This window comes from Palaemon carinicauda, chromosome 20 (assembly GCF_036898095.1).
Source record: "Palaemon carinicauda isolate YSFRI2023 chromosome 20, ASM3689809v2, whole genome shotgun sequence".
Taxonomy (NCBI): Eukaryota; Metazoa; Arthropoda; class Malacostraca; order Decapoda; family Palaemonidae; genus Palaemon; species Palaemon carinicauda.
The window spans coordinates 82,695,649-82,703,598 of record NC_090744.1 but is presented as its reverse complement, the minus strand read 5'-3'; the positions used below and the strand labels follow the sequence as shown (position 1 = coordinate 82,703,598).

The following is a 7,950-nucleotide window of genomic DNA, read 5'->3' as shown; positions in this document are numbered from 1 at the left end:
AAAAAAAAAAAAAAAAAAAAAAACATAGAGTATAATCTAAAGCCTAACAAAAACTAAGAGTTCATGAATAAAATAGATGAGTGGTATTTAGATTACAAAGAAGTCAATGGTCATCAAAACGATGAAAACGTATTCGATGATGATTTGCTCACCGTCATTGATAATATTCTAAATATTCCTATAAATATGGCTTCACGTTATCAAAAGAGTCTGTATATTCAAATGACAAAATAGTTCGGGGTTGGAATGAATTACTTCATGAAACTCAAGGTAATTGGAGTAAGAATCCAAATAATACTCGGCGTAGAGAAACCATGATGCAGATAGCATACGAGACCGCAGATGTAAGGAGGAAGGTTAAAACCAAATATTGAGATAATTTCTTGGGAGAAATTTCTTTTACTAAAGAAATTTTGTCTGTATTGAATTTAGTCAATAAAGAGAGAAGAAAGGGAAGAAATTGGTTGTTCATCATGATCCGGATGGTAAGGCCAATTAATTGATTAAGGAATGGTCGGAAGCCGCAAGTAGCAGTGGTCTCCCAAACAATGTTCAGGCTTACCTACATAGCAGGTGGTGTAAACGAAGACAGCTCGTGGCGTTAAAAGAGACAACCAATTGTGAGATGTGTTAACCGTTTACAAAGTATAAGTAACTGTTGTTCTTTTGTATGAATAATGTGACCAGATTATTTTTTTTCTGTAAAAGCGAGACATTTCTTATAATAAACACACACACACATACACACACACACACACACATATATATATATATATATATATATATATATATATATATAGAGAGAGAGAGAGAGAGAGAGAGAGAGAGAGAGAGAGAGAGAGAGAGAGATACGTGTATATATATATATATATATATATATATATATATATATATATATATATATATATATGTGTGTGTGTGTGTGTGTGTGTGTGTGTGTGTGTGGTAGTGTATAGTGCCTTCAGTGACTTACTTGGCCCTTTTATTCTGCCGACATCAGCAGCTGCAAAGGGCTGCATTTTATACACTTTACAGTCTATAATATTGTGTTAATTCACTTCATTGAGTATCGTAGCAGTCGGAGAAGATGATAGAAGTTAGTGAAATGGCAAAATTAAACAATATATCAGTACTATTCAGTTAAAATATCGAGTTTTGTTGTTGTAGCACAAAGCGGGGGACAAAGCGGGACAAAACTCACTAAAGTTAAGAAAAAAATAAAAAAGGACCTTTTTTTAACTCTAATAAAAGCGGCCCAGAAGTTAAAAAGGCAGTACTATCCCACATAAAAGTGGGACTCTGGTCACATCATGTATGCAGAAGGGTAAACCTACTGCTCCTTGTGAGGATGGAATATCAATTGATGTTATAAACTGCTTAATCATGATGGAGGATAGTCCTTTGTTAGATCTAATTCATCTTTCATATAAAAATGGCTGGCTACCTAAGAAATGGAAAATAGCTCTTATTATACCTATACCGAAGAACAATCAAGAATATAGACCTATTTCACTAACATCTTGTTTATGTAAATCAATGGAGAGCCTTGTGTTGAATAGATTAATTTATGGGATTGGTGGCCAATTATCGCAGAATTTGTTTGGTTTTATAAAGGGGAAGAGTACTTCGGACTGCTTTCTTAAATCTTTAATTAATGCTGATGGTAAATGTAGAGCATTCGTTGACCTAAAATGATCTTTTGATAGAGCTTGCAGTGATGTTATTCTAGAAGAGCTTGTCAACAAAGGTATCAGGAGATTTTTACTGAGATGAATTAAAGTTTTGAAGGATTAAAGGTCGCTCATGAATGGCAGAGGCAAGGGACAGTGACATTGTACTAGCAAGCAGGACAATGCCCTAGAGACTGACTGTATATCATATGATCAGCGACCAAGTCCCCTCTCCACCCAAGTTAGGGCCAAGCAATGGCTCCTGATGACTCAACATATAGACCTATAGGCTCCCCCAAACAACCCAAACTTAGCTCACAAGGATGGTAAGGTTACAGACACTAAAGGCAGAAACGAGTTTCAGTGGGACTCAAACCCCCGTCTGGCAAACACCAGGCAGAGACGTTACCAATTAGGCCACAACATCCTTAGGAGTTACCTAAATGAAAGAAGAGCAAAATTTGGTTCCAAGTATATGAGTCCGAGGAAATGGTGATGGAGTTAGGTATTCCTCAAGGTGGTGTTCTTAGTCCAACCCTTTTTAATGTTTTGATGGATAAAATTAGTAGGCATAATTTTCCTGCTGGTACTGAGGTTACTGTTTATGCCAATGATATTTTTATTCAGTGTGTTAGTGAAAACATTTTGGTGAGGGCAATGGCAGAGTTACAGATTTTATGCCTGTACATGGGCTTGGTGATAAATGAAGAAAAGAGCAAATTTCAGTCAAGGATGGTTAATAGTAATGGCGACTGCATCCTGTGCTAACAACTGATCACTTTGCTATAGAAATTGACCTCGAACTATAGAAATACCCTCCTCCTCCTCCCCCCCCCGCAAAAGATGGAACCCAGGCTTCGCAAACTGGGCAAGATTCGAGCAATCTATGACAGAATGGGCTCGAGAATATATAAACAACCCCCCCAATGACATCTCCATCCTATCACTGGATTTTAACAAACAACTTGATGCTACCGTCAGTACATCTATGCCTCAGAAAAAGTATTCGGGAACAATGCATGCAGATGCCTGGTACTACAACAGCCGCATCACAGAAATGAATGCAAGAATCAACCGAACAAGAAAGCTCTTCAGAAGACACAGAACTGATGAACTTCATGCTCAACTCGTTGAAATCACTAAACATTCCTTACAAGTACCACTGGAAGTGAAAATAGACAAAAGGTACTCATGATGCCATGAAATCAACAACACATCTCTAACAAAAATATGGGGCTAGTTCAACAAGACCTCTGGGAAAATAGCACACCCAGAGTGGCCCATCCAGACCCATTAGCAGAAGCAAATAGAATTGCAAATAACTTTGCTGACCTGGCCAAAAGCACAAACCTTCCTCTGCAAACCATAAATAGACAGAGAACTCTGCTCCCAATCAGGAACAACATTATAAAAGCTGCCTGAAATATGACAGATGACACCGACAGACCCACACCATAGAAGAACTCAACAAGGCTCTCGCAAAAGGCATAAGAGACACTGCCCCTGGAGCCAACCTTATCGCATACAGTATGCTAAGGAATGTGGGTAGCTCCACGAAGTTGGTGTACTTGCACTTAATCAACTGAAATCACATTAAAAGACTCCGACCAATAACACGGAATCAACAAGAAACAAAACCCATCCCAAAACTCAAAGAACCAGACACCTACCGACCCATACCTTTAATTACCTGCACCGAGAAAGTTGCTGAACGAATGGTACTCAGCAGACTCCAATGGAAAATAGGCTCACTACATCCTCGCCTTTATGCCTACATACAAGACATAGGCATTCAAGAATGCATAACTACAACTTCGCGGGGAAATTTTCTTGCAAGTGGATAGGGGATTAGGTTTGTTGCTTCAATGTACCATTTGGCTGATCTGGATCCATCTAGGAAGGCACGCCTTACTTCGCTTGTCATTTGCATGAGGCAAAAGGCTGTCATATGATTCTTGATGGTTTTCAATGAAGGTTGAAGTGTGATACTGATTGTCTGGCACATTATGCCAGATTTGGCTGGGTGATCGTCCTCGTCATTACCAGTGATTCCAAGTTGTAGATACTACCGCTAGAGAGTTATGGGGTCCTTTGACTGGCCAGACAGTACTACATAGGACCCTTCTTTCTGGTTACGGTTCTTTCCCTTTGCCTACAAAGACACCGAATAGTCTGGCCTATTCTTTACAGATTCTCCTTTGTCCGCATACACCTGACAACACTGAGATTGCCAAAATATTCGTCTTCACCCAAGGGGTTAACTACTGCACTGTAATTGTTCAGTGGCTACTTTCCTCTTGGTAAGGGTAGAAGAGACTCTTCAGCTATGGTAAGCAGCTCTTTTAGGAGAAGGACACTACAAAATCAAACCATTGTTCTTGGGCAGTGCCATAACCTCTGTACCATGGTCTTCCACTGTCTTTGGTTAGAGTTCTCGTGCTTGAGGGTACTCTCGGGCACACTTCTATCTAGTTTCCCTTCCTCTTGGTTTGTTAAAGTTTTTTTATAGTTTTTATAGGAAATATTTATTTTTATTTATTTTTTAATTTTTCATTTTTTTTATTTTATTTTTTTTAATGTTACTATACTTAAAATATTTTACTTTTCTTTATTTCCTTTCCTCACTGGGCTATTTTCCTTGTTGGGGCCCCTGGGCTTATAGCATCCTGCTTTTCCTACTAGGGTTGTAGCTTAGCATTTAATAATAATAATAATAATGATAACTGATGTCTTCACAACAATCAACAACAAAAAAGCTTTTGTCATCTTTTTCAATCCCAAGAAAGACTTTGAGCTTGCCAGCTCCTCAGCAAGACTCTTTACACTTGTAGAAAAAAAGAGTGAAAGGACACATACTGTCCTGGACTTGGACTTACACACAGAACCGAGAAGCTAGAGTCACTTTAAGGAAAAAGCTCCAAATTCATCCCCCTGGAACACGGAAAACCTCAAGGGGGCATACTAAGCCCATATCTTTTCGACCTGCTTATGGAGAATCTAGCCACTCTACACCTCCCAAATGGAGTGGAAATCTTCATATACTCCGATGACACATGTATTATCTGCCCACTTAAAGCACACTTACTCAAAACTACTCAAAAGGCACTGGACATGATCCAGGCCAAATATAAAGACCTCAGCCTAAAAATCAACACCAACAAGGCAAATGCCATGGCCATCAAATACCAACAAGACCCTCCGAATTTACCTCTCATGGGCAAACCCTTAGAATGGGTGAAACAATTTATATATCTAGGAGTAATCATCAGCAAAACTCTATCACCTACTTATGAAGTAACCCACATCAGAGAGAAAACAAAAGTTCCTCTCTCAGCCATGAAACGAATGACCTCCCTCAAAAGTATCAAATGACCTCCTAATACTGTTTTACATTCAAGCAGTTCGATCTCACATTGACTGTGCAGCACCTACGCTCACCCCGCTGAGGAAAACTCAAAAAGCCTCCGTAGAAGTGGTACAGAACAATGCCATGAGTCTCATCAGCGGCTCTCCAATGTGGACCAGAATTTGCTTGTTAAGAGCCGAAACTAACCTTATTTCCCTTTCAACCAGGATCGACATCAGAAACTGAAACAAAATATTCAAGTCAATCAAAGAAGACAATGATTACTCTTTGAACAACAGACTCAAAAGACTCCTCCCTTTGGTGGATGAGATTGATTCGCCAAAGACACACGCAAAAATGCTGCTGGACACACTTAGAAGAATGCAAATGCAAAATGAAGCTTACAAGACAAAGGGGTAACAAAAACACGATGGCTACATCACTCCTGCCCCATGGTCTCCTGACCCCATCCAGTATAACTTCATACTCCCTGCAGCAAGCAAAGCTCTCTGTATGCCAGAACAACTCACAGCAGCAGCCAAAAATGCAATCAGCAACACCTCAACCCCCCACATCTACTATACTGATAGATCACTTGGTCGTGATATTCATGCAGCAGCAGCAGCAGTCGTTTCTCCATCAGGCTACAGAGAAAACTGGAGGCTTTTAAACCCCCCCCCCCCCCGGCTGCAAACAAAGCTAGTGGCGATTGCCAAAGCCCTAGAACACTCGCCCAGTCTACATGGAGGAAACAAAACAATCCACACAGATTCAAGAGGAGCCATTATGGCTCTTAGCAACAAAGAACCCACTGAAAATGTCTACCTGATCACACCAATACAGTATCTAGCCTCAGCCCACCAAAAGCAACAACAGACATATAACCTTATATTGGATCCCAAGTCAATCTGGAATCACTGGCAATGACGAGGACAATCACCCAGCCAAATCTGGCATAATGTGCCAGACAATCAGTATCACACTTCAACCTTCATTGAAAACCATCAAGAATCATATGACAGCCTTTTGCCTCATGCAAATGACTAGCGAAGTAAGGCGAGCCTTCCTAGATGGATCCAGATCAGCCAAATGGTACATTGAAGCAACAAACCTAATCCCCTATCCACTTGCAAGAAAATTTCCCCGCCAAGTTGTAGTCATTATTTACAGATTACGACTGGGATATCTGTATAACTGGCCAATCATCATTGATAATGACAAAGACACAGCAGCACAACAGAGATCGGCAAGACCCTGCAACAACTGTCCGCAACCAACTGACGAACCTCTGCAACAGTTCCTGGTGAATTGCCCAGAAACAAGCTTACTAAGACATAATTTCAACCCCAACCTTCATGTAACTGCGACAGCAATTCATTGATACATTCTTAGCCTTTTTCCACGACAACCCTCCCCCCAGATAACGTAATACCAGCACCAGTTTGAAACCTTAACCTCTTTTCAGCTCTTCTCTCACTTACAATTTTTCTTCCCTCTTTATTGAAGTTCAGGACTCCCTCCCAACCAAACATTAAATCTGAAAGCACGTAGACTTCTCAATAACTACAATAGATAATTAGAATTTTATTTTTATTTTTTATATAGTAATTTCAGGTACAGGAATGTTTATTCCACCCTTTCTCTATCACTCATATCCGTTAACCAATTTCTCCTTCTCAGCTCTCTCCTGCTCAAGCTGGAACTTTATACTATTGTTCATCTTAAAAACTTGAGCTCAAGCTACTAAGGAAGTTTTTTACTTTCTCTATACCAATATCGCTAACTAAACCTTTCCCAACTCATTCCCAAACCCATCTACTTATGGGGACTTACTGCTGTACCTCTTTCTCTCCGACTAAACGATGGGAGGCCATAGGCTCTTTTGGGAAGGATGCCTCCTCCCCTCCATCACCTTCTTCCCTTTCCATTGACTAAAAAGATGCTGGGGTGCCTCTAAAATAAGAAAAACAAAGTTGCTAATTATCCTTGACCCACATCCTATCCCAAACCACCTTTAAATAAAAGTTGCTGACTATCCTTAACCCACATCCTATCCCAAACACCCTATAAATAAAAGTTACAGATCATCCCATACCGGAAATTACCTACAAAAAAAAATAAATAAAAAAAAAACACCTACGGTCTGCAGATGTGCATGAGCCCGTGCCTACCCATAAGGGACAGGCAATCTGTAACAACAAACATCAATCAAGGTCCAGTAAGAGTGTCCTAATGTCACAGGGCCGATAAGCTAAGCTATACAGCATCAAGAAAACAGTAGTGAGGAAGATCGAGTTTCTCTTTACTCTGCTTACTGTCAAACACAGCAGCAAACAGGATGCCCTTTTCCTTTGGCCACCATGTAAAAGAGCCATATGGGTTACGCAAAAGAGGAACGTTTAAGTAAAGATTTGAGGTTAGCCTTCCATTTATGTTTATGGGTTTTACGAGAAAGAGTCTCATTTATAGTTATGTTATATTCCTTTTCAGTTGAAGGATGGGGTTTAGGGGACCCTATAGATCTACCTGCTGTGTCATCAGCAGCCATTACCTGGTCCTCCCTGGTCATAACTTGGGTGCTGATTTATATATATATATATATATATATATATATATATATATATATATATATATACTGTATATATAAATATATATATAATTATATATATATATATATATATATATATATATATATATATATATATAAAATCATCATCATTATCTCCTCCTACGCCTATTGACGCAAAGGGCTCGGTTAGATTTCACCAGTTGTCTTTGTCATGCGCTTTTAAATCAATGTCTCCATTCCTCATCTCCTACTTCATGCTTCAAAGTCCTCAGCCGTGTAGGCTCTTATAGTGCCTTCTGGTGCCCAATTAAATGTTTGGTGAACTAATCTCTCTTGGGGAGTACAAAGAGCATGACCAAACCATT

At 39.6% G+C, this 7,950-nt stretch overlaps 1 pseudogene; it reads right to left on the bottom strand.

Annotated features, from left to right (window-relative positions):
* Nucleotides 1–6,513: 6,513 nt before the first annotated feature.
* Nucleotides 6,514–7,950, bottom strand: part of LOC137659936 (uncharacterized) — a 28,951-nt pseudogene continuing 27,514 nt past the window's right edge.